Raw genomic sequence first — 10,957 nt, forward strand, 5'->3', positions numbered from 1 at the left:
AGTGCTGAAGCCATGACTTCAGTTGGAGATAGGGGATGAAGTTCTCTATGCCTTTCCCCTTAAACACACACACACACACACACACACACACACACACTACCCCCATCCACATCCAAGGTTGGATATTGTGGAAGGAGGAAACAGGGTCCATATTGAGAGCCATTCTCATAGCACAATGTGCCATAGTCTTGTGCCCTCCTTTCCACCCATAAGCAGAAAATCACTGAGGCTGGACTTCCAACAGGTTAAACTACCTGTCCCCCATTGCATGGCTGGGAGGGAGAAGACTCAATCCAGGAGGAAGAGTACAAGTAGAACTGGGAGAGGGGCAAGGGGGAAATACCCCAATGTTGTCACCCTCCCATCCTCACTAGGGACTTCAGAGCTTCTTTGAACACATCCTCAGACATTATGAAATTACAAAAAGTCACACTCTTGGTAGAACAAAAAGTGCCTCTGTCTGTTTTGTGGGTGTGAGTAAAGAGCTGACCCAATGGTTGCTAAAGAAGGAAGGTTTAGGGATGGAGCCTGTGGATAACTTCACTTCTGGGTACAGCATCTTTTCCTTTCCTCTCCTTCTTTGTAAATGATGAGGAGGTTTGAGACTACAACAACCTTCTCTCTCAGACCTAGCATCCACTTAGGATCTTAATAGGAAGATATGGAGGCAAATTAATTATCCTCTTCTTCCTGTGAGTGTCAGACAAATGAGGGGAAGGGCCAAGAAGGGCCTTTCATCCTACAATGCAGCCTTTTCACAAGTACATCTTCAGGAAAGAGGCAAGCGTGGGCCCAGCCCAGGGAAGGGGAGCCCTCATGACCCCAATATTTTACCTGGGAAAAGGTTTAACTCTGTAAGGACTAAGGAGAAAGGAGGTAGAGCCAAAGAGATCCAGAATCAACCAGAGAAGGCTATACCTGACATTCTCCTCTCTTTCTGTAACCTAGCATGAAAGTAGATCTATTTCTCTAGGGTTGAGGGGCCCTGAGGTGAAGGATGTATATGCACATGGCCAAATGAGAATGTTCAAGCCTGCTAAAATAAATCAATGTTCTGGCCTCCTCCAGCAATCACGTAAACAAATGTGCTCTGAAAAATATTACTAAAACTCATAGCTCCAAGAAGTTATAGGTTTGCGTTGGTGAAAGTAATTACAGAACTAATTCCATTGTGTCACTGAAAATGCCTTCAGCTTGGTAACCTGTTGACATGGGAAGAATGGCTACCAGTGAAAACAAAAGCAAGTTTCCCGCTTTCTTGAATTCACTTTGGACAAAATTCTTCCTTCCTTTGTGAAATCACAGGACTTTGCCTATGGTGGTCAATATAACAAATGAGACAAACGGTCTGTGCCACATCTATACTCAGGATCTATGTAAAATAGGCACACAGACTAATGGGGACAAATAAACCGATGCTACTCTTGGTCAGAGAATGTCTTAGATCAGTGGGTCCTAAGCTGGGCATCAGATCACCTAAGGGCCATTTTTGAACTTCAGATGTCCATCCTCCACCCCCAGATGTCCACATTGGATTCATCTGTCTAGGACCAAGGCAGCCATGTTTATTTCATCTAAGTTCATTAATTCAACATTTATTCAGTAGATATTTACTGAGAGCTTACTCTGAACCAAGATTGTCAGCATATTGAGGTGAATAAAACAAAAACAGTAAACCCAACCTTTGTGGAATTTACATCTATTGAGGGAGAACTGCAATAAATAAATATATAGCATGTTAGGAAGTAATAAGTATGAGGAAGAAAAATTAAACAGAGGAGAAGAGGAAGTTTGGGAGGGGGCACAATTTTAAACAGAGTAGCAGAAGGTGACTGTTAGCAAAGAAGTAAAAGGGATTAGAAAGTAAGCAAAGAGGAATCTGAAAGGAAGGTATTACGGGTAGATGAAATAGCTTGCACAATAATCCTGGGGTAAGAATGTAGCCGGCTTATGTTCGAAAAACAATAAGGAGGCAGTGTAAGCTGAATTGAGTGATGGCAGAGGAGAAGAGCAAGAGACGAAGGCAGAAAAATAATGAGCACAGACTTTGGTTGTTACTTTTTGTGGGTCTGAGCTGAGGAATGGTCTGATCTGCACCCAGTATCCATCCAGTATCACTCTGGCTACTCTTGAAAATAAACTGAAAAATAGTTAAAGGGGAAGCAAGGAGACCCCCACCCCTGGAAATCTATTGACATAACTGAGGCCATAGGAGCTTGGACTAGGGATGGTAGCCATGGAGGTGACAGAACATGGTCAGAATTTGGATATATTTTTAAGGCAGAGATGAAAGAATTTCTGATTGATCAGATGTGGATCTGTGAGGAAAAGAAGTGAGTCAGTCATGTCTCTAATATCTTCACTTACACAAATGAAATTGTATTACTAAGATAGAGAAAATTAGGGAAAGGATTAGGTGTAGCAGGAAGGAATATTAAGAGGCCAGTTTCAGACATGCTGTCTTCGAGTTGCTTATTAAAGTCCAAGTTGAGGTTAAATTTGAAAAAATTGGAGAGAGGGAAGATGGCGGCGTAGGAGGACGCTGGACTCACCGCGCGTCCTGCTAATCACTTAGATTCCACCTACACCTGCCTAAAGAACCCAGAAAACCACCAGAGGATCAGCAGAACGGAGTCTCCGGAGCCAAGCGCAGACGAGAGGCCCACGGAAGAGGGTAGGAAGGGCGGCGAGGCGGTGCACGCTCCACGGACTGGCGGGAGGGAGCCGGGGCGGAGGGGCGGCTCGCCGGCCAAGTAGAGCCCCCGAGTCTGGCTGGCAAAAGCGGAGGGGCCGGACGGACTGTGTTCCGACAGCAAGCGCGACTTAGCGTCTGGGAGGTCATAAGTTAACAGCTCTGCTCGGAAAGCGGGAAGGCTGGAGGACAAAGGGAGGGAGAGCTGCTGAGCCCCCTGACGGCAGAGCTCAGCTTGGCGGGGAACAAAGGCGCCAGCGCCATCTCCCCCGCCCATCCCCCAGCCAAAATCCCAAAGGGAACCAGTTCCTGCCAGGGAACTTGCTCGCTCCGCGCAAACACCCAACTCTGTGCTTCTGCGGAGCCAAACCTCCGGCATTGGATCTGACTCCCTCCTGCTGCCACAGGGCCCCTCCTGAAGTGGATCACCTAAGGAGAAGCGAGCTAAGCCTGCCCCTCCTGCCCCCGTGCACCTTGCCTACCCACCCCAGCTAATACGCCAGATCCCCAGCAACACAAGCCTGGCAGTGTGCAAGTAGCCCAGACGGGACACGCCACCCCACAGTGAATCCCGCCCCTAGGAGAGGGGAAGAGAAGGCACACACCAGTCTGACTGTGGCCCCAGCAGTGGGCTGGGGGCAGACATCGGGTCGGACTGCGGCCCCGCCCACTAACTCCAGTTATACACCACAGCACAGGGGAAGTGCACTGCAGGTCCACCACCACTCCAGGGACTATCCAAAATGACCAAACGAAAGAATTCCCCTCAGAAGAATCTCCAGGAAATAACAACAGCTAATGAACTGATCAAAAAGGATTTAAATAATATAACAGAAAGTGAATTTAGAATAATAGTCATAAAATTAATCGCTGGTCTTGAAAACAGTGTAGAGGACAGCAGAGAATCTATTGCTACAGAGATCAAGGGACTAAGGAACAGTCAGGAGGAGCTGAAAAACGCTTTAAACGAAATGCAAAACAAAATGGAAACGACGACAGCTCGGATTGAAGAGGCAGAGGAGAGAATAGGTGAACTAGAAGATAAAGTTATGGAAAAAGAGGAAGCTGAGAGAAAGAGAGATAAAAAAAATCCAGGAGTATGAGGGAAAAATTAGAGAACTAAGTGATACACTAAAAAGAAATAATATACGCATAATTGGTATCCCAGAGGAGGAAGAGAGAGGGAAAGGTGCTGAAGGGGTACTTGAAGAAATTATAGCTGAGAACTTCCCTGAACTGGGGAAGGAAAAAGGCATTGAAATCCAAGAGGCACAGAGAACTCCCTTCAGACGTAACTTGAATCGATCTTCTGCACGACATATCATAGTGAAACTGGCAAAATACAAGGATAAAGAGAAAATTCTGAAAGCAGCAAGGGATAAACGTGCCCTCACATATAAAGGGAGACCTATAAGACTCGTGACTGATCTCTCTTTTGAAACTTGGCAGGCCAGAAAGGATTGGCACGATATCTTCAGTGTGCTAAACAGAAAAAATATGCAGCCGAGAATCCTTTATCCAGCAAGTCTGTCATTTAGAATAGAAGGAGAGATAAAGGTCTTCCCAAACAAACAAAAACTGAAGGAATTTGTCACCACGAAACCAGCCCTACAAGAGATCCTAAGGGGGATCCTGTGAGACAAAGTACCAGAGACATCACTACAAGCATAAAACATACAGACATCACAATGACTCTAAACCCGTATCTTTCTATAATAACACTGAATGTAAATGGATTAAATGCGCCAACCAAAAGACATAGGGTATCAGAATGGATAAAAAAACAAGACCCGTCTATTTGCTGTCTACAAGAGACTCATTTTAGATCTGAGGACACCTTTAGATTGAGAGTGAGGGGATGGAGAACTATTTATCATGCTCCTGGAAGCCAAAAGAAAGCTGGAGTAGCCATACTTATATCAGACAAACTAGACTTTAAATTAAAGGCTGTAACAAGAGATGAAGAAGGGCATTATATAATAATTACAGGGTCTATCCATCAGGAAGAGCTAACAATTATAAATGTCTATGCGCCGAATACCCGAGCCCCCAGATATATAAAACAATTACTCATAAATATAAGCAACCTTATTGATAAGAATGTGGTCATTGCAGGGGACTTTAACACCCCACTTACAGAAATGGATAGATCATCTAGACACACAGTCAATAAAGAAACAAGGGCCCTGAATGATACATTGGATCAGATGGACTTGACAGATATATTTAGAACTCTGCATCCCAAAGCAACAGAATATACTTTCTTCTCGAGTGCACATGGAACATTCTCCAAGATAGATCATATACTGGGTCACAAAACAGCCCTTCATAAGTTTACAAGAATTGAAATTATACCATGCATACTTTCAGACCACAATGCTGTGAAGCTTGAAATCAACCACAGGAAAAAGTCTGGAAAACCTCCAAAAGCATGGAGGTTAAAGAACACCCTACTAACGAATGAGTGGGTCAACCAGACAATTAGAGAAGAAATTAAAAAATATATGGAAACAAATGAAAATGAAAATACAACAATCCAAACGCTTTGGGACGCAGCGAAGGCAGTCCTGAGAGGAAAATACATTGCAATCCAGGCCTATCTCAAGAAACAAGAAAAATCCCAAATACAAAATCTAACAGCACACCTAAAGGAAATAGAAGCAGAACAGCAAAGGCAGCCTAAACCCAGCAGAAGAAGAGAAATAATAAAGATCAGAGCAGAATAAACAATATAGAATCTAAAAAAACTGTAGAGCAGATCAACGAAACCAAGAGTTGGTTTTTTGAAAAAATAAACAAAATTGACAAACCTCTAGCCAGGCTTCTCAAAAAGAAAAGGGAGATGACCCAAATAGATAAAATCATGAATGAAAATGGAATTATTACAACCAATCCCTCAGAGATACAAACAATTATCAGGGAATACTATGAAAAATTATATGCCAACAAATTGGACAACCTGGAAGAAATGGACAAATTCCTAAACACCCACACTCTTCCAAAACTCAATCAGGAGGAAATAGAAAGCTTGAACAGACCCATAACCAGCGAAGAAATTGAATCGGTTATCAAAAATCTCCCAACAAATAAGAGTCCAGGACCAGATGGCTTCCCAGGGGAGTTCTACCAGACGTTTAAAGCAGAGATAATACCTATCCTTCTCAAGCTATTCCAAGAAATAGAAAGGGAAGGAAAACTTCCAGACTCATTCTATGAAGCCAGTATTACTTTGATTCCTAAACTAGACAGAGACCCAGTAAAAAAAGAGAACTACAGGCCAATATCCCTGATGAATATGGATGCAAAAATTCTCAATAAGATACTAGCAAATCGAATTCAACAGCATATAAAAAGAATTAGTCACCATGATCAAGTGGGATTCATTCCTGGGATGCAGGGCTGGTTCAACATTCACAAATCGATCAACGTGATACATCACATTAACAAAAAAAAAAAAAGAGAAGAACCATATGATCCTGTCAATCGATGCAGAAAAGGCCTTTGACAAAATCCAGCACCCTTTCTTAATAAAAACCCTGGAGAAAGTCGGGATAGAAGGAACATACTTAAAGATCATAAAAGCCATTTATGAAAAGCCCACAGCTAACATCATCCTCAACGGGGAAAAACTGAGAGCTTTTTCCCTGAGATCAGGAACACAACAGGGATGCCCACTCTCACCGCTGTTGTTTAACATAGTGTTGGAAGTTCTAGCATCAGCAATCAGACAACAAAAGGAAATCAAAGGCATCAAAATTGGCAAAGATGAAGTCAAGCTTTCACTTTTTGCAGATGACATGATATTATACATGGAAAATCCGATAGACTCCACCAAAAGTCTGCTAGAACTGATACATGAATTCAGCAAAGTTGCAGGATACAAAATCAATGTACAGAAATCAGTTGCATTCTTATACACTAACAATAAAGTCCAAGTTGAAACATTGAACAGGTGGTTGGAATAGAGTTCAGGGACACATCTGTGCTGGAAACATAAATTTTGGCTTCATCAGCATATGGATGGTATTTAAAGCCATGCGTCTGATGGCATCTGCAAGGGGCTTAGTTAGCAAGAGAGAAGAGACCCAAGGACTGAACCTGGGTTACTGCACTTGAAGGCTGAGCATCTACGGTAGATGCGGTATATCTGGGTTTCAGTAAAACATTGGTCTGTTTCCTATTAAAAGAAGGCTGGTGTCAAGCTGACTTCACTCGTGACACAGCTTGATTTAAAGTTATAAGAAAAAATTAGCGTCCTCCATTCTGTGGAAGAACATGATTCATGGAAAACCTTAAGTTTCTTATCAGCATTTTAAATCACCACCTCTTAGAAAGCCATGAAAGTATACATCCAATCCCCTTCTTCCTAACTGGATATTGATTAAACTCAGGTACCCCATTCCTTCCTCCCATAGCCAACATGCCTCAAGTAAGCTCCAGGATTGGTCCTGCCTGGTCTAAGGATAACCTCATTCTCCCCTGCTTCCAGAACAGAGATGTAACCTTTGGTTAACGAGAAATGAGGGGTGTTCCAGGCTAAGAAAAACCTCATGGAACTTAAAAGAGAGCCATGGTGGGGCACCTGGATGGCTCAGTCTGTTAAACATTCAACTCTTGATTTTGGCTCGGGTCATGATCTGGAGGTTCGTGGGTTTGAGCCCTCCACTGGGCTCTGTGCTGACAATGCAGAGCCTGCTTGGGATTCTCTTTCTCCCTTCTCTCTGCCCCTCCCCAATTCTTGTGTATACATGCAGTCTCTCTCCCTCTGTCTCTTCCTCTCTCTCTCTCAAAAATAAATAAATTTTAAAAAGAGAGAGAGAGAGAGTCATGTACCTTGCTTCCTTCTCCCCGAGGTTTCTGAAGGAACCAATTCTAGGGACTATATCCTATGGCCATGTTGCACAAATCTCTGAGAGATTAATAACAACCCCCACGAGATGCAAATCTGAGAAGCCGGCACAGAATCATGGAGCTTAGAGATAGAAAACCCAGAAAAGTTAAGTGAGGGGATCAGAGTTCAGAGCACATTAAGGTCAGGGTCCAGAGCCTGGCTGCCTGACTGCCGGGCCAGTTCCCCTCTACACCCCCTGACCCCGCAGTTCCTCTTCTTTCAGCACTTACTCTGCACCTTTTGGTCAGGCCCAATGCTCTCCTAAGGACTCCTAATTGGTGTTTCCACCATCTGCTCTGAAATATGGTCTTCAACAAACAGCCAGCCAGCCTCTGACGGAATGTTACAAGGAGTCTTCCTTTATCTATCAGCAAAAAAGATCAAAGCCTCTGGTGGATGCAAATAGAATACAAGTAGCTGGCCTGTCTTGTTAAGCATTCAAACACTTCATGAATTTTCAAAAAAATTAAGAACCAGACTATGCCCTCCGTCTGTGCATGCTATTTTTGTTTATACCACCAGAAGCTGTTTCTCCATACCAATCGGGAGATTCAACACAACAAGTCTAACCATGGGGAAAGATGAAAACACACGGAGATGGGAAAGGTTGCAAGACATGCCCTACTATGCTCGGACAAATTGGAGAGTTGCCTGGAGCCGGGAAGAAGAGGGGTCAGGACCTAGGAGGGGATTTTGCTGGAGACAAAACAGGGAAGGAGGCCGGCTGAAGTCAGTAGACAGTGTGCTTTTTTTTTTTTTTTTAATCCTATGCAAACAGTGTGGGTGAGTAGGGAGGGAGCATTTGGATTACCATATGGAAAGCTTTCATCTCCCATAATAATAAGAATAATGAACATTTATATGGTGCTTAATACGTGCCAGACTCGACATTATAATAATGTACTACATCCAGATGATTTTACCCACTTAATTTAATTCAATTCAATTTAAGACACATTTGTGGGTACACACACACATGCACACATACACTCATCTAGAAGCATATATGGTAACGTCTAAGTTCTATTGTTCTTTCCTTTTTTTTTTTTTTATTTTGTAATGTTTATTCAGTTTTTGAGAGAGCAAGAGAGACAGAGCCCAAGTGGGAGAGGAGCAGAGAGGGAGGTAGAGACAGAATCCGAAGCAGGCTCTAGGCTCCAAGCTGTCAGCACAGAGCCCAACGCAGGTCTCGAAGCCGCAAACCGTGAGAGTGTGACCTGAGCTGAAGTTGGACACTCAACCGACCAAGCCACCCAAGCGCCCTGTTCTTTCCATTTTAAAGAGACGCAAAGAGTTAAATAACTCGTCCAAGCTCACACAGCTGGTGACTGAGATCATGACCTGACTTCAGGTCCTTTGCCTAAAAGCCACACTGTGCAACGGCATCTGCCAATGGGGCATCCATAACTGTGTGCAATCATTGGTCAAGACAGAGAAAGCCTGAAGGTTCTGCTTACTAGGGTGATGATAAAGAAGACCCTGCACTCAGTTATTTACATCATCGCATACCTGGTCAACAACAAAAAACTCAGTTTTCCAAGGAAGGAGAAAAATAATAATAAAACACAATTTATTTTTCTTGCCATAAGCTACTCTGGTCTAGATCACTTCTGAAATTCCATTCTGAATTTGAGAAAAATTTGACCCTAACATTTAAGTAATGTGATGGTGTTTTGTTTTAATCTTCCAACTTAACTGTGGAAATTAACACATCAAAGTTATAAATCACTTTTGCATATTTAACAGAGCAAGAATACCCTGGGTTCTGCATCCTAACAAGGTTTTATATGCCACCTGTGAACATTAGTGAAAAAGTGACTTCATTTGCCGAGTACCAAGAGATGAGTCACTTAACCCATTATTACCTCTTGCTTTCCCAAGAGTCAACAACAGGTAAAATGTCTCAAAATTTGGCTAGAAATCTCTTACCGATGCAACTGGTATTGTCCTCCTTAAACATTTGGTGATTTCAACTAAATATTCTTGAAGGCCAGGCTGTTTAAGCAGGTGGTTGCTTCCAACTGAAGTTAACAGCACAGAATAACCGATAGCCAGTAAATGATCCATAACATTTGTCCTCCTCACTCAATGCCTTTTTTCCCCTTAAAGATCATTCATTTTAAAGTGATCACCTTTTTATTTGCACTAATATTCATATTTCCCTTTAAGAATTTTACACTGAATATATTTTTAGGTCTGATAGATACGAGGCACTCAATCAGAGACAGACACCAACGAAATACTCAAGAGCTCCAAAAATAAGCAAAATGTAATTCACCATCCAGAAGTTACAAGTCACTCAGAGAAGCCCAAAATTTTAGAAATGCTATTGGATGAAATTTTACATTTTATGCAAGAAAGTTTTCAAATAGAAGCATTTTTCTTCTGTGGGTGCCATGAAGCAGCTGTTCATGTGACAAGAAGGCTATTTAGAAGAGTGATGGGGAGCTTTAATTAAAGCCTGTCTGCTGTTTCACTGTTTCAGACTATTAAACACAGTTTGTGTTATTAACACAATACTTGGAGCTGTAATTGCCTTCAGGTTTTGTTTGTTGAGATGCAAGCCTGCCACTTCTCTACGCTGCCTTCCCTTATCCAGATAGTTTCCAATCAGTCTCAGATTAAAAAGGAAAAAGTTCAGAGGTGGCTCAGTCTGTTGACGGCCCAACTCTTGATTTCACCTCAGGTCATGATTGCATGGTCAGTCATGAGATCAAGCCCCATATCGGACTGAGCATGCATGGAGTGTGTTTGAGATTCTCTCTCTCTCTCTCTCTCTCTCTCTCTCTCTCAAAATAAATAAACAAACAGGAAAAAGTTCAGTTCACAAACCAATAAGGAAACCAATGATCACTGAATGAATGAAAGAAGTTAGAGGGTCACCTTGCCCCATGATTATAACTACATTTCACATGGATCAGAACCATGTAAGGAATTCTCATCCTAGTAAGTGCTCAGGAAAATAAAAAGGAATTGCTGATTAAACAAGTCTGGTTATATCCTTCCTCTGCCTGTCCTCTATCAAGGAAATAATATACATTAGCAAGTTAAATGGTCTGAGAAGTCCTGCAGTTGGTTTAAATCAGCTTAATGTGTCACTGTGTTTCTGAACTTTTTGACTATGGAAAACTTCTGTTTCTCACTTATCATCACTCCTCAGAATTTGTGTCACTGAAGACAAAATCAAGTAAAGGCTAAATCAAAGTGTTAAGTGGAAAAAAATGATAAGAACCAGAAAAATATGGGTAAATAGTTATTCAATACTTTATGATTTATGTATGATTTCTGATGGATAAAAAAAAAAGACTACCAATATTTGACTAAATCAAAATTAACATATTGATACACCATAAGATCCCTACTTGGGTTTCTCC

The sequence above is a fragment of the Panthera uncia genome, assembly GCF_023721935.1.
Source record: "Panthera uncia isolate 11264 chromosome B2 unlocalized genomic scaffold, Puncia_PCG_1.0 HiC_scaffold_24, whole genome shotgun sequence".
Taxonomy (NCBI): domain Eukaryota; kingdom Metazoa; phylum Chordata; class Mammalia; order Carnivora; family Felidae; genus Panthera; species Panthera uncia.